The 23138-nt window shown below is 42.4% G+C and overlaps 1 protein-coding gene across 3 annotated transcripts in view; it reads left to right on the forward strand.

Annotated features, from left to right (window-relative positions):
* Nucleotides 1-458: 458 nt before the first annotated feature.
* The window catches only part of FYN (FYN proto-oncogene, Src family tyrosine kinase), a 144237-nt gene continuing 121557 nt past the window's right edge, over nucleotides 459-23138 (forward strand). For all 3 annotated transcript variants that reach the window (XM_062632500.1, XM_062632502.1, XM_062632501.1), the window contains exon 1: nucleotides 459-587. The gene's annotated coding sequence lies outside the window, so the exon portion shown is untranslated. The remainder of the gene's footprint in view (nucleotides 588-23138) is intronic.

The following is a 23138-nucleotide window of genomic DNA, read 5'->3' on the forward strand; positions in this document are numbered from 1 at the left end:
ACTGGAGGCAACGGCCGAGCACTGCCCTGTCCGCCACCCCGGCCAGCGGGCTCTGAGGGGCAGCCTCGCCCGCCCCGCCTCCCCCTCCGTCCGCCAATCAGAGAGGGGACGTCTGCCGGCCGCGGCTCGCCATAGGCCAGCGGAGACGCCAGTCTGGGGCCAGCCCCGCGGAGGGGCGCGGCGGGCGGGGGGAGGTGGCTGCCGGCTCCGTGCGGGAGAGCGGGGCCGGGCGGCGGCGGTGGCGCTGCGGTTGCGCCATCTGTCAGGAGCCCTGGTGGGAGGGAGCGCCAGAGCCGCGCTCACCCGGGCGGAGCGGAGAGGAAGCGAGGCGGCGGCGGCGGCGGCAGCACCGCGGAGAGCCCGTGCGAGCTCATCCCTACCCAGGCTGCGGCTCTGCCCCCGCACGAAACCGGAGCCTCCGCCCCCGGCCGGGGCTCGGCGCAGCGAGTCTGCCCGCGGGGAGAGGCAGTAGCGCCCCTCGCTGCGGGCGGGCGGGCGGAGGCAGCCGGCGGAGGAGCGAGAGAAGGAGGATGTGAGTGCGGCGGCGCCGCCCCGGCCCCGCGTTGCGCTGAGCAGAGCTGCCTCAGGTAACGGAGGGGCCGGAGCCCGGCGCGCCGCCGCCCTGGGGGGAGCAGAAGCGGGAGGATGGATGGATGACGGATGGATGGATGGATGGGTACATAGATGGAGGGATGGATGGATGCTGCAGCACGTTCGTTTCCTTTGTGCACCCGGGCAGTGATGGGGTGCGGGGGCTCCTGGGGAGGGGAGGCGGCCGCACTGCTGCGGGTATCACCCACTCACACACTCCCGAAGCTCTGCCGGGAGCCGCCGGCCGCGGCCTGCAGCGCGAGGAGGACCGGGGGCAGCGGCGGGGACCGCGGTGCGGGGCTGGGGCAGGCGGGCGCTGAGCCCCTGCGTGCCCGATGATCGCCCGTGTCCGTGTCCCCCACCCCGCCGGCCGTGGAGAGGGGAGGGGACACAGCACAGGGCTGTAGTTGTTGTCGCCGAACTGCGAAAAAGGGGAGGGGGGCGATAAATAAAAAGACCTTCTCTCCTTCTGAAATAAATCGTATAGGATTTGATCGTCTGTGACAAAGGCCTCTTTCAGGGAAGAAAGAAGGGACGCACAAAATGCCCAAGGGTGGTAGGATGTGAAAAGAGTCTTGTTTCTTGTCTTTCCCCTAGAGCCTCTCTGTTCCTCCCCAGATGAAGCCGCTGAGCTGGTGCCAGTTCCTTTCCAGCCACATTTTAGATTAGCGAGAGATACCAAATACCACACCATGGGTGCCAGCATTTTGCTGTGTCTGCAGACCTATAGTGTACTCGTAGCCCGACCTCCTTAATAACGCTCAGTTTGGTCTCTCCTTCCTCAGCAACTAGCCTTATTTCTGCCCTGTGTGGATTTTGCATGTGTGTGAGTGCTAGGAGAGGGCCGGGGGTCACTTTGTGAAAACAAAACCATGATATCTTGGTCTGTTCAGTGATGGTGGGGAGGGCAAGGCTGAGTTGGTGCTGGAGGAGAAGGTTTAGGCTGAGTGGAAAGCAATCCTCTGCAGTTGTTCATCAATCACTCTGATATGCTCTGATTCCTAAAATGCTAAATAACAAGTGGGAAAAGACCAGGCTTTCGAAATGCATACAACAGGACTGGGAACGCCTTTGAGACCTTGTCATTTTCCTCCTTGTATACAACCTCCTTAACTCCCACATCCTTCCTTCCACCATCCCTGCAGCTGTAACACTTTCCAGCATCTCCCCTCACCCTCCTCCGACCCAATTTTCTTTCTTTTTTCTCCCCTTTTTTCTTTTTTTTTTCCTTGATATCTTTTTAACTAGCGCTTTGTGGCCAAAGCTTAGAACAATTGCAGGTGAAGATCTGTTTGTTTATGTGCTGGTGGAGGAAGTGTTTTCATTAGGCTTGACTTGTCTGATCTCCCATGAGGAGGAACAGTAAGCTAAAGGGACACTGTCAACTTGAAATCCGGAGAATGTGCATGATGAATGGAGCGCTGTGTCCAATATTACACCCACCGTTGAGCTCCCTGCTGGAGCTCTGTGGTTTTTATAAGCCTGTCTTCTGACTGTGTGGGTTTGTCATGCAGTGAAGGAGTAAAAACACACTTCAAACAAAGTTCTGTTAAGTGAACAAAGGAGGCCAGAAGAAAAATGCCAGGGAGGGAAGGCAGCATCTCCAACTTCTCAGTTATATCTATTACAACCACTGCTTGGCCCAGTTGGAAACTGGAAGGGGGAGGAGCTCATTTTCACACTTGGATATTTAATTAGTATCAGTAAAGTCGAAAGGTTATTAACTTTCCCCCAGTGATACAACAGTTTCCAGCACCCTGATGTATGTGCTTGGAAAACTGGTAATGCTTGATGAGTATGAGTAGTTTGGTGCCTTTCCACAATTTTTTAAGAACAATTTTAAGACGGGAGACTCTTTGAAAAAAAGAATAGGGTCCTTCTTGAGCCTCTTTTCACGCCGCAAAGCTATGATTTTGATGAAAAAAGAGACAGGAAGATTGCGTAATTCTGTATTTTGTTGGTAGTAGGCTTCAGATTTCTCTTAGTTTGTCAAAATGTTCACATGCTTCCTAGAGGGTGCCTGTAAGCCTGCCGCTTCTCCACCTCTAACAAATTACTGTCTTATCTACATGGCTCATCTTTGGCAAAAATAAGAATTTCCAATATGAGGTTGTCTAATGGTAGGCCACTGGCTGTGATGTTTTGCAGTTTATGCTTCGGGCATGTTGTTTCAGAAATTCTGTGTTGCCCGCTGGTGTAAGATGTAGTGGCATGAAACAGCAGTTAAGTATACAGCCCTGAACAGACTTCCCTGGAAATCTTTTTGATGTTGAATAAATGCGTGTCTTCAGTGAGGGATAAACAACTTTGGTGTATGGGCATGGCAGTCAGTGTAAGGCAAGAGTGAAGAAGCTGGTACTGTAAAGTTGCTTATTAATCATTTGCATTTTAAGTATCTTTAAAGTTAGGACCTGTTCACTAATTTCTATTTCATTTGAGTAAGATAAAACATTGCTGAGGAGCTAGTTATTTTTGAGATACTATACTAGATTTCACAACCTGTTTATGTGAAATCCCTGAATAGCATCATTCAAAATGCGTAAGTGGAGTCTGATACTGGCCTCTGTGGCCACTGGCCCCATGGCTTAGTTTAATTAAGCTGAATATAATAATCTGCACATGTCACGGTCTGCGCTGGATTTACAGTGTAATAAAATTGGGGCTAGAAAAGTGGAAATCGTCCGGTGCCTTTGTGATGATTTAACATTGTAATGTGGTACATCTACAATATTATATATTTAGTTGTGTTTAAGGAAGGCTTTAAAGCTCTTGGCCACTTTACACCTGATTGCTTTTATTTAACCAGCATCTTCACTTTACTGTCTTGCTTCATTGTAGTGCTTTTACTTCAGGGAGAGAAAGAGTTGTACACATGTGTTTTTCCCTTCCTCCTTCTCTCTGGGGCATGCATTAATATTTGATTCAAACTTGTTCTGTAAAGTTCTGCTTAATTCAGTTTGGGCACTACTTTGAATGTATAATAATGGCGTTTGTTTGTGTCATGGACAGCACTTTGTAATTTGCTTTATGGGCAGGTCTGCTGCTGGCAGTGTGTATTGTCAAAATGACCTTTCTTTGAGAGGGAGGAAACCAATAACTCCTGTCCCTTCCCCACCCTACAGCTCCCACAGAATTGTCTCACAAGTAATTTTGACCCATTACTCCAAAATCAGGACTTGAACCAACAAATCTAATTCACCCTAGCTGTCTCATGGAAATCCATCATTTAAGGCCTCCTTTGGTGTCAAAAAACTTACAAATCTGTGTCATGCAAGTCTGTGATTTACTTGGGTGAAGCCCACAAAACGATATGCATGTTTTTAGCGTGGAGCATTCTGAGGCCTTGCTACCAGGGTGGTTATGACCCCTGTAGATTTCACACGCCTCAGTAAGGGACAGGACGTAGCTGCTGCCTGTGCTGTGCTGAACATATTGTGCACCTCAGAGCCACACTCCCAGTGGTCCATGTGCCAAGGAAAATGCTGCCAGGACCACCCAATGCAAGGGGCCTCAGATGGAGGTGAACCGCCAGTGCTGCATCTGCCTGTGTCCTGAGTGTTTCACTTGGTACCCCAGTGGCTTGCTTTTAGAGACTAAAAGCCCTAACCTGCTTTTGATAGGATCATAATAATAATAAACAAATAAAGAAAAATAATTAATGAGAAAGAAAAAAGAAAAACTTTGTATTTGTATTTCAATAAGTGACAAGTGGTTTCATGCTGGTAAGCTGCCTCTCAGTTTGAGAGTGGTCAAGTAAAACCTGTCTGCAGGAAATGTCCTTGAACCCTGAAACTAGAAACAGGCCTGGCCTAATGGGAGCTTGCAGCCAAGGAGAAGTGTCCCATGGTTCTCTTTTTCACTGGCCACAGGAAAACAATGACATTTTGAAAAGGATTTTTGGAACTTGCCTTCGCTTGGAATGGGAAACAAAACTGAAACATATCAGCACTTATACTGGGGTAACTGAAAAATAAAATTACTTCAACTCAATCAAAACATGCCACCTGATGTTGCTTGTGACTGTTTTGAGCGGTAACTTGTGATGACAGCAAGGATTTCAACTCAAAATATGAGCTCCTGTTTGGAACAAAATAGAACCTTTGACACCTTGACTTTTTATTGAAGTATAAAATCAGCAACAGTTTTACAGAGCTTTTAGATATGGATAGAACTTTCTTGCAGAAGATGACTGTCAGATTTTTCCTGACCAGCTCTATTCCTTGTATACCATGAATTTGAATAAACGTTTTTCATCTGAGAAAGCCATCAAAAGCTAGCCTGGCAATATCAGCTGGTTAGATGGCCTTAGTGAAATGGTTTTTCCAACAGCAGAGGGGACAGCAAATGAATTTCTAATTTGCTGTCCTTCCCAAAATGCAGCTCTATTCCTTCTATCAAAGGCACCTCAATTTGAATGGATCTACTCATGTTGTTCGTGACAGGGTGATATGAGGTTACCCTACCTTTTCCAGCTCAGCTTCTCCTGATTCAGGGAATTCTTGCATCTCTGAAAGTTGCTTGTTCAACACTATAATTTTCTAGAGTATCTGTGAGTAATAAGTCCTACTTGATTAAACCAGTAACCTAAATTTTTAGGGAAGTTAGTTGATGTTCTTCACGTTAAGTCATGGTTTAATATGCTGAGCTATACAAGGCAGTTGTGATGTGAGTGTTTTGATGGGAGCAGGGAAAGTCACCCCCTCTATGCTTAATTATTTGGTATTGCTGGGGGTTTTAGGAGGCAGCAATGACTGGATGACTTTTCTAGCCCAGGGAAATTCTTTGTCCCATCTTGCTTTAGATACCCTGTGGCTACAACCAGAAAGGATTGACGTTGAAAAGTGGCTGTTGAAGTGATGTGCTGAGTGCTTTTAAGTATGAAGCAGCCCAGCCAGAGCTCCTCAAAGGAGCCAGAGCTACTTTTAATAGTATCAGATCCTGTGCTGTGAAAGCTGTTACTGGGCTTTCCCCAAAACCCATGGTCCTGTGGTGAGGGGCACTACCAGCAGCCAGCCCTGAACAAGGACTCTGCCTTGCATAGTATGCTTTGCTTCACGGCTCTTGTGGTGACCTGGGAAGGAGCGTCCTCAGTTCTCGATGCTGCCTTGCAGCAGAGCATGAGAGCTCTAAAAGACATAGACATCTAAAGCCTTAAGGGTTGTAACAATTTATTTGAACCTGAAATTGAGACCTTACGTTTCAGGCAAAGTGTACCATCAGTACTGAAACTTACAGAAGCACTTGAAAAAATGTTGTTTTATTCACTAAAACTATGTCGTTTGTAAAGTGTTCTGAAGCTGAAAGTGATGGTAGTGGCACCAGCACAACATACGAAGCAGAGAAGTAGCTGGGGTGGAAGGACTTTGAATAGACCAAGGGAAGAACTAGCTGAAGCAGGCAGAGGAAGCTGCTTGTGTGTGTGAGTGAGGACATTTGCTTTAATAGTGTTGTTTGGCACCACTTAAACTTGCATATAACTCTTAGCAATTTTTGGAGGAGGAAACCTCAAATGATTGGCTTGACTTGGATGAAGTATCTTCTGTTTGAAATTGTCCTTTTCCTCTTGACTCCAGTTTTCCCATGTTAATAGATTTTACCAAAATACTTCTCAAACCTTTTTGTTATGGTCCAAGATGAAAACATTATTGCCAGATAACTTTTATCTTGTCAGGCCTCAGTTTGCTGTGTGAATCCATATAGAAGTTAAACAGGGTATGAGAATAAAGAGTAATATTAAATGCCCATTCAGTTTTCTTTAAGAAAATCTTTTTTGTTCCATTGAAGTTCTCTAATGACTATATGTGGTGGTTCCTAGCACCCCTTTGGTTTAAATTTCTATTATTTTATCTGTGTGGTTTTGTGTGTGTGTGTGTGGGGGGGTGTTTTGTTTTGTTTGTTATTATTATTTTAAGCAAATAAAATTTAGAATTCATTTGAAGGCTTTTTGTTGTCTTAATAAAGACCTGCCAACCTCCCTTGTTTTTAGAACAACCTGTGTGTGAAAGAGCACTTTGCATAACGTTGATCTTTGACTTGCAGCTGTACCACTTACAAAAGAGGCAGCTCTGAAGGTTTTCCTGGCATGATTTAGGAATATCATGCAGTTCCTATCTTGGCTTCTGATATCATTATACAGATAATTGTTGATTTTTTTTTAATCCCTTCCCTCCCTCCCCCTCCTCCCAAATATGTTGTTTTCTTCCCTTTGTGCCTGACCTTTAAACTGCAGAATTGCTCTGGGGATTGTAATTGAAGTTGATGCTATTGCCCAAAAATAATTGGGAAGACTTGTTGCTGCTTAGTTCAGAAGTTCTCCAAGCCAGAAGCCGCAACAGCATGCTGTGTTGCAGCATCGTGCTGGGAGATGAAAGCGTTGGGCACCTAGCTGAAGCTCAGATTAGTGATGACGTTGGTGAATGACCTTGTTTCGGCTCTGGGCTGTCAGTGAGGTGCACAGTAATAACGCTCATGGACTTTTTCTTTCTCTTTTTAGCCCTTATGAACTTCACAATTATGTTAACAAGGGCTGTAGCTATCTCTGTATCAGCCAAAATCCTGCAACTCTGGGGGCTGTGTTAACTTTCAAGAAATAATGAAAAATATCACTTCTCCACAGAAGTCCTTTTCCTTCTTCTGTGACAGCTTAATCCCATTCCTGGTCATTTTTTAGGATTTAGCATAAGACCAGCTGATAACCCTGTTTCAGAGATGTCGATGATTGTGTCCTACACCCAGCTGCTTTCACCCCTGAGGGAGAAGAGAGCAGGTGTAAGAGAAAGAAGCTCTCAAATCATTAAAAGAAAGAATATTTGTTCCTGGGACTGGTTTTTTCTTTGTGAATGCCTCTAACTAGGAAGCAATGATAATTTTTTTTCCAGGAGAAAAAAAAAAAAAGGCAAGCATCTCTAAGACTTGTAATGAAAACCCTTATTGTTTGAGTGGGCAACTAGACTGTTTCTTGTCTTAAACTATATGTAAGTGCTCAGTGTTGATTTTTAATGGTGGAGGATTTTTTTTATAGTGAGGTTAACGACCTCTTACACTTTCAGACCTTTCTGTGGACAGGTCCTCTTGCATGCTGTCACTGTATGCTAATGATATTTGAAAAAAGGTGACAACTGAATAATAAGATTAAAGAGGGGAAGCCCACATCCAGTCAGATTTTTGTCTGCAGACCAGCAAAAACGCCAGTTCTGTTGCACCTCTGCCTTCCTGGAAAGTAACTGAAAATTCCTAAGTTTCCTTCTCTGGTTTGGCTGTGAGTTAGCCAATAGATTATGAAATTTCTGGTCATTATCACTCTGGGCAGCATTTGAATTGGTGATTTCAGCAAGAGACATTCCAGGTCCATTTCAAAATTCATGGATAATGTGCTGTTTCCACCCTTCAAGAATGAATAAAATGATGTAAAGCTAATTCTTTGAAAAGCACAGTATCTGAGGTCATTTTAGTTTTCATTAAAAACCTTTAGCTGAATGTGCATGCCTTTTGTTTCAGATATTAAGTTATTCAGGTGTCTGAATGGTGAGTGATCTTATATTCGTAACACCTCGAGCTTTGGACTGGTGAGGAGGAATAGCAACTGGATTCTTACTTTTATTATTTAATTCCCTTTTTTATTTTATTCAGAAAGACTGAGGCAAACTGCCATTAAAAGAAAAAAAAACCACGTGTTTAATTAAACCCATTTTATTAGCTGCAGTCACTGCTGAGAAAATTTGTAAGCCCATCAACATAAAGTTGGCATAAGGTCAGCATACAGCAGCTAGCAAACTGAAGAGCCAGATTTAACTCTCGGTGTTAATAGGCTGTATGCTCTCAAGAAACTCTACACATCACGTTGGTTTCAATTTCTTTTGACCACCTCTCTAGGAGTTTCCCTCTTGTAGGAAATGTAGCGAACCCAAAAATTCGTCTGAGAAAAAAGCTGCTAAATATTGTGACCTTGTGGAAATATCCCTTACATCTGAAGGTCAAAAATGAGCTTTTTTGCACTGGGGGAGGTAGAAGACAAGCATTGACTGTTTTTCTTGCTTAGGGCAGCATTACCGGACATGCTTTAAAACTGCAGAACTCCTTGTCCTAATGTTCAAGTGGGCCTGCCAAAAAGGAACAAATAGGGTTGTGGACAAAGTGCTCAGGGAAGACCGTGTCCCTTTTCTTCCCTCTCCTCAGTCACTGCAGGCAGGATGGAGAGAGAATTGGTATGCATTACTTCATGACTTGTCATTCAGAACGATTTGCTGCCATTCCTGTAAAAGGTTAAAAACCTTTTGTTTACATGCTTTTATTGAAAACTGAGGGCTTCCTCTGGCATCAGTGTGATTCAGTGACTTCTTTAAGGATAGGGCGACCTTGTCTCTGCTCTTGCTATGTTTTCAGCAAGTCTTAATTTGAACTGTTGTAAAGTTACATTGTTTGGATTTCTGTTTCCTCCCCATGCATAGAATCATAGAACAGAATCATAGAATAGTTAGGGTTTGAAAGGACCTTAAGATCATCCAGTTCCAACCCCCCTGCCATGGGCAGGGACACCTCACACTAAACCATGCCACCCAAGGCTCTGTCCAACCTGGCCTTGAACACCGCCAGGGATGGAGCATTCACAGCTTCCCTGGGCAGCCCATTCCAGTGCCTCACCACCCTCACAGTAAAGAACTTCTTCCTTATAACCAACCTAAACTTCCTCTGTTTAAGTTTTAACCCATTACCCTTGTCCTATCACTACAGTCCCTAATGAAGAGTCCCTCCCCAGCATCCCTATAGGCCCCCTTCAGATACTGGAAGGCTGCCATGAGGTCTCCACTCACCCTTCTCTTCTCCAAGCTGAACAGCCCCAACTTTCTCATCCTGTCTTCATACAGGAGGTGCTCCAGTCCCCTGATCATCCTCATGGCCCTCCTTTGGACTTGTTCCAACAGCTCCATGTCCTTCTTATGTTGAAAACACCAGAACTGCGCACAATACTCCGAAAGAGTTAGTTTTGTTTTATGAAGCTGTCTGTATAGGTGTAGGTATTAAATAAGTCAGCCAGATTTTGCTTTTGTAGTGAACTCCTCCACAATTTGCCATGTAAGTTTGTGTGTTACAAAAGACAGTTTTCATCCTTTTAGAGCTAATGTGGCACAGTGAGACTGTGCCAAGAATAATCTGTACCTGAATGTGATGGTGGGTCAAAAAAGCACTGCTTTGTGTTTACTTCCTTGAGTAGAACAGGCCTCAGACTGGAGATGTGTCCACATGGCACTATGTGGAGGTGGACAGAAGAGCTTGTGTGTGAGAGTCACGATAGCCCCAGCAGCCCAGGAGGAATGTCCTGCTAATGTGCCTGCACTGCTTCCAGGACCACCATGATGTGTTCACAGCTGGTGTGAGTGTATCTGTGCAGCAGTATGTGGTGCTGTAGAGGCTGTACTTTACCTTTTGACAGAAAAAAAGAAGAGACATGCAAGCAATGACCTGAAAGAGTGGATTAACTAGATGAATGTTTTGTTATTTTCTTTGTTTGTTCTTTACATTACCTGCCCCACTGAAGAAAGGTGATTATGTTGTTCAGGAGCTCTGATAACAGCTACCAACAAGCTTTAAAATGATAGGGTGCTGCAATTGTATGCAGCGTTTATTTTCAGTCTTTCTTAAAGGAGGATGTGATCACCATTCAAATTGTATCACCATGTGAATGAGGGAGTACTTCTTGATGAGCCAGTTGTTTCCAAAGTAAACTGATTTAGAGCTTGCTGTCTCAAATTTCATTCAAAGGGTTAATATGTTTCTGTAGATTTTTTTAGTGCCACTGGACCATTGTTAACACTCTCTTCCGAAAGTGAAATAACACGGATCTTAAGTGAGCAACTCTGCAAGGGAAGTAAGATCTGTGTTTGCCAATAATGTAGTCACCCCAAATTGCGATAGTAAGCATGTCTTCTGCAGTCAGCAATACATTGCCACTGTGGTGCATAATTTCTGAGAAAATACCTTGAAGATGGTAGTCAAACCACATGATGTAGGTTTACTTTATGGTTGTTGGTATGGGAACTTGCTGAACCTGTGTATATGGTGAAAAGTACATAGCTTTGTGCTCTTTCACATCACAGTTTAAATCTGGAGTGGGGGGAACCAGTAGTTTTCTTTGAAGGAATAATCACCTGCAATTTTTTGTCTTTTTTTTATTCCCCCAATCATACTGTTGGGTTTTTTTTCTATATCTTTCCCTTAAGCTTTCCCTAAAGCTAACAGACTTCTCTTCTAAAAGTACTTTTTAATGAAGTACTTTCTTCTGTTAAACTACTTTTTATTAGTCCTTCTAACTTTGCTAAGGAGTTCTTTTAAAATTTAAACAGGAGAATCTAGGTTTGAAGGGACCTCTGGAAATCATCTGCTTGCACAGAACAGGGCTAATCTCAAAGCCGGGTCTAACTTCAAAGCCAGGGCCTCATCCAGTTGTCTTTTGAGTATCTCCCAGGATGGATTGAAAAAACCCATCTCTCTTGATCTTTCCTTCATAAATCAAGTGCTGCAGCATCTTGGTGGCCATCCACTGGACTCACTCCAGTATGTCAATCTTTCTTTTCCCAGGACTCCCAAAACCAGACCAAGTACTCCAGATGTGGTCTCACAAATGCTGCATAGAGAGGAATAATTACTTCTCTCCACCTGCTGGCTAATTAAATTGCTTATTTGGTGCCAGATCTTCAGTTGCTGTCAATTGTCTTCACTTCTCTCAAGCTGGAGGGATGGAAACTCTCCCTTTCAGGGGAATACTTGTAAGCTTCTCTGTCACCTCAAAAGAGCTGGAACAGAGATGGCCCTTTGCTTTAATTGTCTGAAGTAGATGACCAAACCAGGATTTACATACACAAAACTGCAAAGGTTTCCATTTCGCTGTAGTGATTTTTTGCACCAGACTTTCATGCTGCATACAGCAATATAACCTGAAGTAGTAAGATTGTATCACAGTGATTATTTTGGTAAAACAGTGAAGCAAATGCATAGTAAACAACATGTGAAAGAGATGCATTGTGTGTATTCTGTTTGTTTTCCTAGCAGTACTTTAGCTATTAGCTAAGTTACCCACTTTAAATTTAGTGTTTGGTAGCAAATATGAGGATTGAAATAACAGGCATGCCACCCAGATGAACCTCAGGAGCTGTGAGACAGTAACGTGTGCTTAACATTTTAAACGCAGGCATTTCTTCACCATTAGATTTCTGAGACTGTCACTGGAAGTTGTGCTATTGTAGGTGACTGAAATACATGTGACTAGCTACAGTCTGTGCTTTTTAAGGCTTTAATCTTTTTACACAATTTTATTTTTATTTTTTTAATATTTTTTCAAGCACACACCAAAGTTTTATGTTAATGGATCAAGTACGTAAATTAATATTTGCCTGAAAAAAAAAAACAACAGAAAAATTGGAACACAGGAGAAGCCCACAACCATCACCAAACCTGTGCATGTGGGACTTGTCCTGCAGTTGCTGCTGCTTTGAGGAGCAAGAGTCTCATCTCGCATCCCCTAGCTTAGATATTGTCACGCCTCAGAAGGCATAGGTCTTCTACATGCATACACCTGCTTTAATATCTAAGATACTACTATTTAGCTTAGGGAGTTCTAGCTCCCCAAAAGCTGTGGTGAGCTAAGCACCTGGCATGTTGAGTGGACAGTGTCTGCTGCTCAGTCAAATGATGGCAAAGGGAGATGGCTGGGCTGAGTGGTTGCTGTGTTTCAGGGACCTCCTGGGTATCTTGGTAAAAACAAAGAAAGAAGCCTTAAAACCCCAGAGGGTGTAAAAGGAAGCATTGGTAGAGAGGCTTGAGCTGAGAAGTTGGACAAGGGAGGGGAATTGTCAGGCTTCCCTCACTCTCTTCAGTATCTGATCTTACCAGGGAACTTCTTAAAAATCTCTCTTCCTACACTGGCAGTTGCCACCACTGTTTTCCTCCTGTGATTTTCCTTTGGGTATTTGTTCTAGCTCTGTGGCACTGACTGTGGCCACCAGAGGCTCTTTTAGAGGTCTTTCTTTCACCTGGTTTGTTACCATAACCCTGCTTACAGCAATCCTCTCTTCACGCTGCTTACCTCAGACTTCTCTGTTGCTCACCTTCCTTGCCTTGCCTTGCCCACAGATCCTCTCATAAACAAATGAGCTGTTTATCCTTGAGCTAATGGGTGTTCACAATGCTCCAATCATAATGCTGCAGAAGTGCTTATATTCACGGTGATTAAAAAAATAAAAAAGTGGATTATTTTTTGCCCTGCCCCGAGAATTAGTTGTGCATTTTCACTCCATGTAGTTGTCACCGTAGGTTGAGTTGATCTGGGCTCTGAGGTACAGAAGTGAACCTTGAGGTATACAGCTCATTCAGGCTACCCAGGCATCATTGCATAGCAGAAGGACAGTATGCAATAGCTATGCCAAAGTGGAGGCTTACTACTAAACTGGTCCCTGTATTATGTAGATAAATGTGGAGTTTTGCCTGTTGACAGTAATAAATGCACCCCCTTCCAGATCTGTCAGGGACCTTCCCCGGTCCTATTGGTCTATTGGCTACTATTGGCAGTGCTGGAGAACAGCTCACGCCATGGCTGCTCAGGTGAGGTTGAACATCTTGGGAGCGTGCATACTTTTATTTATTTGCTATTATTTTAGTCAGAAGCTGGGGTCTCTTGGTGCTGTATGTAAGCTTTCATAGGGGAGATGGTGAGAGTTGAAAGCATTTTAAATTTTTGTTCCAGTTTTGATTTATGTCGTGCAAAAAGCTCACCAGCTTTCTGATGTTTGGTGGCAGCTTGAGTGAAATAGTTTCAGTGGGAAGATGAGGGGGATGCATATCAACTCGTACTAAATATTTGTTTAAACAGGTTATGCAAGATAACTTCAGTTATAGTTAGCAAACTAGAAAAGTTACAAAAGGTGTCCTTCTTCAAAGAGTGTAAAGTATATTGTTTTGGTAGAAACTCTAGGAGATGAGGTAACAGCACTGAGCACAGGAAATCAGTACCTCCTCCAAGACAATGTCAGCACCTTCAGTCTGCTGCGTCCTGTCCCTGACTGCTCTTCTGAGTAAAATTTGGATGGTGGCAGGACTGGAAGCAAATGTTACCAACCCCAGATGTTTAAATGCTGCAGTGATTTTGGAGGAGAAGAGGGGGCTAGAATTTGCTGAAGGTGTTACATGGGTTCATTGGACCGCCAAAGTCCAACAAAGGCTAGTGGAAGCTGATGCTGAAGATCTGAAAGGTTGCTGTCTTTTTCTCATGGAATAAATGTGTGTGTGCTTCTTAACTTTCTAATTAAATCTAAGATATTAAAATCACACTGAAGATCAGTTCCACCAGTGTGACGCAGGTGTTTTTGACATATGTAGTTTGATTGCCCTGCCTGGAAGACGTTAGAGTAGATTTGTGGCTAATGTAGCTGTTTTGAAATTGCTGGTACATAGATGGGTGTAATCAGGAGGCTGATCCTAAAAATGTTCTCAGTTCTGTTCTTCTGTTAATGTTGGTAGATGTTTCTAAGCAATGCACTGACTTCTTTGTATATTGTTTTTAATGTCTCTGGTGAAAAAAAAGAAATAAAGAAGCAAAGGCCTCTATAAAAGGAGTGGTAAGAACTGGGGCATTGCTCAGTAGGAGGCACTTGAGGCCATCCCGGTTTGCTGTTTGGGAAGAATAAGTAATTTAAAACCACTTTCTCTCCTCTGTTTTGCAATAGTGCAAGCATTAGCTGTGCTGCCCAGACAAACAAGCCCACCCACACCCCTCCACCAGCCAAATATCATACCCTTCTGAAGATGCGGGTGCCTTGCAGGGTAGCTGACCTTGAGCTGTTCAAGCACATCCACTGCCTGTGTGCAATACATGTATGAACCAAAAATGTCAGAAATGGGCCTTTTATGTTGTAGATGTGTGTCCGATTATTTTTATTCTTTTTTTGTCATTGTCTCATGACTTTATTCTCTGACAAGCTTCTGATAGCTTACTGCTTGGAAAGCAGCTCCTTAGCTTTTGACCTTTAGCACATCAGGTATTACTTGCTGTTTTAAGGTGATGCCTTATTCTCTGTTGTAGGAATTTCCAAGTGCTAATCTTGTCAAGAATTACTTTTTAGCAGCTTAAAACCAATTATCACATTTGCTAGAGGCAAAACAAGAGATACAATGTATTAAAAAAAGGAGGATGGTTGGGGGGGGGGGAGGAATCTCAACTTACCCTGTAAATCTTAATTTTGCAAGTTACCTTTGCTAATGCACTTAAATCTGAGTATGTGCCACATGCTAAGACTAGAGGTTTAGTATATGCCATTGCCTGTATATGTAGATACTGGTTTTAAACAGTTTTTCCTTTGGGTTTTGGGGGTAGTGGGAGAATGTGTTAAAGAAAGAATCTGACCCCTTTTAGAATCAAGGGGAGAAAGACCTGGATAATAATTTTTACTAGTTAGTAGTGGCTGAGTCCTGAAAAAAAAAACCAGCATAAACCTTCTTGGCAGTAGTTCTTGATGTTTATTTCCTTTTTTTCCTTTACCTGATGTTCTCAAGAAACTGCTAACCTAATTCTGACATTCCTATGAGACCTCATTTCTGATGTTTCCAGAATTCCCAAAATAAATTTTGAGTTCCTGGTTGGCACCTGTGGGTTGGGTTTCTTTGCTTCAGTTTTTTAATACCATTTAATTTTTTCCCTTCTTTACAAACTTGCTTTCTTTAGGAAGAATATCAAATAAATGAAGCTTAATACTATGAAGTAGAATAAATTCTTCAGGTCTACATAATGAATACTTGAAGATTTATGCCACTTTTATGGCTTTCTGAAACTGTACCTGCAGTCTACTCTCTCTCTTGCTGTAGTGTGAAAGACCACACAATATGGTTGGCTGTATATTGCAAAATTTGAAAAGTATGAAAGAGTATAGTGTGTGTGATGGTTAATATAGAAAGGAAATAAATGGTAAAGGCATGGATTATTTTATATTCTGGATTTCCTGCAGGAATAAGCCTTACACAGTTTTTTCACTTGTCCCTTAAATTTGAAGCCTTTTGATCTCTCAGTGTAAATTTGAAGACTGCTGTGAGTGATCTTCATGACCTATTTCTTTTCAGGAGAGGTAGGTATGCGGAGGAGACACTATGTTTTTAACCCTCCTGAAGGGACAGTCAAACTCAGTGCTTATGGATGTCAGACAATTAGAGTGCTGCAAAACTGAGTGAGCACGTCTGTTTTGCTCAACTAGCCACAGCTCTTCTCTCATCTCTTTAGGATGTCAGGAGATACAAAAGAAACGGATAGGTGAAAGGGAAGGCTCCCTTGGGTCCAAGCAACTAGAAAGTGAAGGGGGAGAAGAGGTGGATTCATTGGTAAGAAACGAAGCTTCATTGGCCCGATGACTACTCCTTGGTATTTACATTCAGTGACCCTTACTTCTAGGAAGTTCAAAACTGTGGCCACTTGATACCTGACACAACTTTTTTTTTTCCTTTAAATGCAGAATCTTTGTCAGGAGACTTATTTATCAGGCTTTTATAGAGCAAAAGTAACCCAAGCCACTTGAACTCACAATGCTCAATAGAGGATTTTAAAATCTGATGGCCAGTTTGCCTTCTAGGCATACCCAGCAATCTCCCAGACTTTCTCTACCAGACAGTCACAGCATTTTAGTGACATGACTTGACTGCATCTGCGTCTGAGTAATGTTCCTCCTGAAGTCTGTCAGAAAAATATTTGACTAGTGTGTAACCAGAAATAATGCCTTACTATATTTAAATTCATGTGGGTAATACCCATAATATGCAAATCTCTTCTTCTTAGAACAGGGATTTTTAACATCCTAAGAGTGACATTTCATTTGTATCTCTTTCATTCTGCAGTCCCGTAACTGTCTGCCTGGTCCCTTTAAGGTCCTGCCAGTCTGATTATCAGTGACAATTATGGGAACTACTTGGTATAAGAGAAATTTGGGGCTAAAAGGAGGAGAAAGGGGAGAACACAAAACTTTTCATTCTCTTTATAGGCTGAGGTTTCTATCTTTGTGTTTTAACGTAGCCTTTTCCTCTGAGAGTATCAGGCTCTGACTGTTCATATTTGTTTTGTGTTCTATGAACAGCAAAGGTACCAATCAACATGCTGCTTTTTTCTGTGCTGCTTCTGCTTTTACTGGACTCCTTCAAGATGAATGCATCCTCTAGAGAAAAAGAAGGAAGGAGGAGTGGGGGGAGAGGAAGAAACCTATTGCTAAATCTATTTTTGGGAGGAGAGAAACTTAGTGTTTCTTGGGAGTTCCTGTTAAACACTGGATGAGTTGTCAGGGTTGTTTTTGTTTTTGTTTTTGTTTTTTTTGTGGTAAGCATCCTACATCAGTTTTCATTGTGTGGGACTGGACAAATTGTGCCACTTTGGCTTAATTTGATATTTTCTTTTATTAAACTCATACAGTGAAAGGGATTTATCTGCCCATGTGAGGGCTGTACTGGATATATTCAACATTTGACAATGCTTTTTTTTTTTTTTTTTAATGTGATACTGCTCTGGGGCTTGTCCTTCTGCTGAAGGCTTCCGCTTTCATAGACGTGATGAAGTAGTGCTTTTCTGCACAGAGCTCTGAGTTGGAGCCTTGTAGTTACATTGAGGCATGCTTTGTGTTGATTTTACTCTTCCAGTTAACTACCCGAGTCTGTGAGAGAGCAGAAAGGATGTCTCTGCCCATTGCAGGCTGCTCAAGCCTGGACAGTTTGCTTAGACTGGGGTGTTGGCCCTGCTCGTGGTGAAAAGGGCAAAGCAGGGTGTGAGTGTCTGTCTGTCCATACTGCTGTTGCTGGAGTATCTGTGCTGACATTTCAGTGTAAAGGCATCCTGACAGCTGTAGGCTGGCAAAGCTGCACTTACAACTTACAGCTTATTTAGGTGCTTACATTGTGGACATCGTCCCTCGCCGCAGAGATGATGTGCACCCTAAGCTCCAGTAGGTTCAGCTGTGGCTACTCACAGCCAGCACAACTCCTCCTTTTCTTCTCAGTCATCTTTACCTAAGTTCTAGAAGGAAAATATCATGTACATAGTAATTAGTTTTAATCTTCCCTCGTTTATGTATTTGTGTTGGTGGCTAATACACGTTCAGCCCAGAGAAGCTGTGGGTGCTCCATGCCTGGAAATGTTCAAGGCCAGGTTGGACGCGGTTTGGAGCAACCTGGTCTAGTGGAAGGTGTCCCTGCCCATGGCAGGGGGGGTGGAACTGGGTGATCTTTAAGGTCCCTACCACCCTAACACATTCTATGATTCTATGTCCAGAGCAGACCAATTCTCAGCTACTTCAGAGAGTTAGGATCTTGCAGTTGAAATAGCTCTGCTGCTTTTTGAGGCTTGCTATATTCCTCATAAAAGAGAGTGAAGTGGTTGGAGATATGTTACTCCTAAAGTATTGCCAGTGCTTATATACTAATAACCTGCTGCTTCTGTAAGGGAAATTGTTTCTCCTAAGCACTGGTATAATAAAGAATAGTCTTTTATTGCCAGCTCAGTTGCAAACATGTGCCCAGAGCTTTCTGTCTGCTGTCAGAGCATGTACATCAATAGTATTCAGTAATAGGTGCTAAATGGGAGGAGTGTCTGCCTATAATCTCTACCAAGTATCTCACTTGTTTTTTTTGCAGTGTCTGTATCCAGTACTGCCATAACATGTATGTATTTAAATTAGCATTGACTCAGGATAGGTCTTAAACCACAAAGCACACAGACATGATGAAATAAGGGCGGGTGGGTATGAGGTGAGATTTTATGCATCTGGTTTTTCTGAGAACAGCTTCAGAGAGTGGTACAAAGTTGTGCATCGTAGAAATTTTGGATGAGGAGGGATCTTAAATCACTCCTGCCCTAACAGTACAAGTTAGAACATAGTTAACGCAGGTCATTACTGAATCCCAGATGGTTCAAAGAAAGAGCATCTCCAAAATGTGCAACTGCTCTCTTCTACACTTCAGTTATTGGAGAACTTCTAATATCCAGCTGACATTGGTATTCGTACAGAGCATCCCTATTATCTTCAGTGTACATGGAGAAACAGAAGACTAGAAGGGCACAGGTCCTGAAAACCTGTTATTCCTGACTACATTACTTATGTGAATAAAATATGCTGTCATTTTGTGCAAAAAATTGCCTCTTTGTAAAAGTCTTTTCCATCTTTCAGGGCTGCTCTTGTACTGTTTTCCAGTTCTCTCTAACTTTTAATCAACTTGACCAATTCCTCTAGCCTCTCAGCATAGGCCATGGCAGAGAAAAGACTTTCAAGGTGGTTGACAAAGAAGTCAGCTGATTACAGAGTCTGATTTGTCTGATCTGAAGGTAATTGGACTGACGATTTGAGGACTTAGGCTCTTCCCTTCTGCTGGTAGCAACAACCCAAGAAATCTGTTGATAAATAAAATGCTGTGTACGCCCCTGCCCTCCCTCTCAATTCTGGTTAGCACAGAGGTAAAAGCAGCATGAAGTTTCCAGCTTCTCTCTGAGCTTCAAAAGAAGAGGCTGTGCATCAGCCTGCTGATTAATCACAGTACTCGTGTGAGCAAAATTTCTCAGGGGATGAGGAAGGTTTGCTTTTAGCAATCTCAAAATAGCCTCATTTCAAAGAACATTTCCATGATTTTTTTGTTATTTTTTTTTCCCCTAAGTCAAGGTTGCAGTAAGTGCTTGCAACATTAGTGTGTGTGCACTACAGTTTGGGTTTTAGTTGCATGATGTGATCCTGGGCTTTTCAGCTGAGAAGATCCTTTCTTCCTTCAGTGCATCCAGGAGCAGACCGAGGCAATAATGGGAGAGCTTGGCTCCTGCCAAATCACAGCTTCATCAGTCAGAGGAGCTGGGAGGTGCCACATCAAAGAGGTGGGGAAGTTTGTGGGAAGGAAAAGGCAAGGATCTGCCAAGCATACACCGTTATGAAAAGTGACTTATTTTGCTGTGCAGCCGTGCTAATAGACTGAGGAGTTACTGGGGAAGCGTTGAGTACGTGGATCTGCAAGAGAAGTCAATAGACTCATTGCTGTGAGTGCAGTGAATAGTCAGGCCTTGGTTGTCTCAAACTGGGCACCTAAATAAAGAGCACTTTTGAATTTATTTTCTCTTTGTCATAAAGTGCCAATAAAACTCCTGGTGTTATTAAAAAATGCACCCTTTGTGAGGGAAAATTCAGGCGCTGCGCAGTGCAGGGACCCATGAGTGAACTGGTTGTGTTTTTAGAGCAGGCTGGGAAGAGTATTCAGTGAAATGATAGTGAATGTCAAAAAGAAAAAAAAACCCACAGTATTAAATGACCACATTGAATAAGCACCAGACATTTTAGGTACTGAAGGAGACTGTGCTCTTATAGAAAACTTGGTGTGATCATGTAATTAAGAACTGCATCACAGTGAAGTCATGGGCAGATTGGGGGAGAGCAGACAAATGAAAACAGCAAAACCAGTAACAGCTCTGGAATGTCTATTGTTTGTGTGTGTAATTTCATAACCTTAACATTTTTGTCAGACAAATGTGTGTAATGAACCTTTGAATATGGGTCTGCAGCGAGATGGGGAAAGAAGAAAGCAAAAGAAAGGAGTGAATCTCTATATTGTTCAGATACGAAGCAGCACACTCAATAACTGAAGCAGTCTCACTACTAAGTGGTGTTACAAGTCGGCACATGTGAACCACACAAATTTGCTGTTGCCTGCAGTGCTTGTGGCAAAGATGACAAATCAGCCTTTGTGTGAGCGAGAAACCAGAAAGACACAATGCAGAATGGAAATTCGGTGCTGCTGGAACCTTAGGCATTGCAGGTTCTTCATCTCTCCGTTCCTGTGAGTGGGACGGTGTTGTATGCACTGGGGGGAAATGGCCTGAGCCCCAGGTCGGCTTTCTGAGGCACCCGAGTGGGGTAGAGGCAGTATATTTTACACTGGGAGGAAGTCTGGCGCTCTGGAGGATCTTGCAACTCAGGCTTCTATTTTTGTGAGTATCTGGCTCATACCTTATGGTTTGGGGTGACCAAAGTGTCTTTTTTTCTCTTTTTTGTGAAAACTAATAATTAGGAATCTGGTCTGTACCTTTCCAAGAGCTCAGTTACAGAATGTGAAGCAGCTCTCCAATGCACATATATTAAACCTTGCTGTCTTTTACAGGTAACACAGAGCAGAGTCAGAGCATAAACAAGTGATCCCGTGTCTGTCAACACTGTTACTCTGTTTTATTTTAAACCTAATTATGCTTGAAAGGTGTAGGGGAAATGGAGGACTTGATTTTGTCACTTATCAGCACAATCTTAATTAACCATCACCACCCCTTTTCATGCATTTCTGTGAAGAGCTGCAGTCCTATGATCTCACTTCCCCCATCTCATTTGACAGTTAATACTCTCAAGGTTAATTTCTCTTGACCTTATAATCTAGTCTATCTTCTGTTTAAAAATAAGTTGCAAAACACTTCACAAAACTGTTTGGAGGGCCCACCCCTGCATGTCAAAACACAAACTCATCAAGTCGTCATTGTCCTTTTCTGACTGTCAACAAGAGACTTCAGGGAAATACATAAATCTCTGGAGTGCTTGCAATGGGGGTGATACTATGAAATGCACTTGTGCCGCTAAAAGAGATTATAGGATGCACAGAAGACATGAAGGAAGAAACTATATATGACTTGCTAAATGAGGTGTTTATAAATGAACCCTTTGTTAAATGTGAGCAGACATTTTCTCACCATTTGTATGGACAGTGCAAGGAAATATAAAGCAGTCAATGAACAGCTGGTAATGTGGCAGTCAGAAATCTTATAAATATGAATAAACCAGAAATATTCTTTTTGGTTTCCTGAAAACTTCTGGTTTTCAGTGTTATGATGACTTTTTAAATTGAACATGACAGGCTTGAAAAATTTCAGATAGAGTTCTGAAAAGTTGTTTTATTAAATTTTTCCCCTTTTGTTTTATTTTGTTGCTACCTTCTTGTTTTTTAGAAGGAAAGGGGAGAGGATTGCTGAAGAAGGTTAAGAGAGAGGAGATCTTGTTTGGTGATTGACTTATTTGAGGTAAAAATAAATTTAAAGCCACAAAATAGCATTTGATTCGTATAATCCCTGGCGTGCTTGTATAAGCTGCTTATGAATTATAATTAAAACAAAAAGCAAAAAAAATCCCCAAAAGCCCTTATTCAGAAGTATTTTGACACTTGATGAAACACTTTAAGGAATCTAAAAAGAAAAAAAAACCCAACCATTTGCTGTTCCCATTAACATCATTGTATTAATAAAAGCTGGTTCGGTGCCCATACTGCATGTCCCCAACACAATGCTGATGACATTTTGAGAGAGGTGGGTAAACATTTATACTGTGCTCTGAGAAAAGGTTACATGAAAGCCTTTTGATGCAACTTGAATTCACAATTTTGTTTTTGCTTCTTTAAACAGAAAAAAAAAAAAATCCAAAACCAAACAGGTCAGGTGTGTCTGTGACAGGTTTTCTTCTTTGGGCTTAATGGAATAAAGTAAACCAGGTCACAAGTGTTTTATGTATATCAAACGGGTTTTGTATCATTGCTTCCAGACTTAAATATATGTCTGTTTATTTAGGAATATACTCATATCCTTTAACATACAAATAGTATGAGGCTCTACAAAATGTGATTCTGCTTGTGGCGTAACTTTAAGAAAAATGCATTTGTAATCCAGGCGTACATTTAACTTACTGCATTGGAAGGGGCACATCCTGTGACTGGTTTCCTGCAGTCTCCAGCGGACAGTAGTCTTTTCCATTGTCATTTTTTCTGTTCATGTAAAATAGAGATTATCTTCCGTCTGCCATTTCCTCTTCTCCTTCCCTCTTTGTCTCTTTCTGGGGGTAGGGGAAAATAAATTCTCCCTCTGGCTTGTGCAGATGTTAGCACTGCAGGGAGCTTCTCTCACGTCAGCTGCTGGAAGCATTTCCCAAATGGACCATACTATCCCTTGGTCTTATTCTGTCTTTTTTCTTGGTTTACTTAAGATTGTGCTGGTTTTGCACTGACAAATTTACTTCATGGCAATAATGTGTGTTTGAGGAGAAGTAATCATTTTGTGATTAATTTTTGAGGCATGCATCAGTTAAAACAGCATGCAAAGGAAAAATTATTCAATTAAAAAAATGTATGAAATACAGTTCTAGTCCACTTCCCTCAGAGTCCACTCCCCAAAATCACTGCAACCCAGACTAGTTGGAGTGTCTGAACACTGTTCTGTTGGAGAGGTCAGGGAGCAAACTGGAGTGAAAACCATGATGACTTACTTTGTGTTCAGGGAAAAAGTGATGATAGTGTAATGGTCTTGGGAGATATAGCTTGTGCTGTTAAATCTCAAGAAAAAGTAGTATTTATCCACAAATCGAGGGATTTAGTGCCAGCCACAAGTCCTAAAATAGCCAGTACCTGCAGGTTTTTGTTCCACTTTATTCTTCCTGTGCTTACTTGCAAGTAAATTGCATTTTAGTAATATATCTCCTGATCTTTAGAGCTCATGGAAAGCTGACATAGTAAGTAGAAGGCTTCATACTTGCTAA

Source organism: Pezoporus occidentalis, unplaced genomic scaffold (genome assembly GCF_034315485.1).
Source record: "Pezoporus occidentalis ecotype Australia unplaced genomic scaffold, CSIRO_AGI_Poc_V1 ctg39, whole genome shotgun sequence".
In the NCBI taxonomy this organism is placed as follows: Eukaryota; Metazoa; Chordata; class Aves; order Psittaciformes; family Psittacidae; genus Pezoporus; species Pezoporus occidentalis.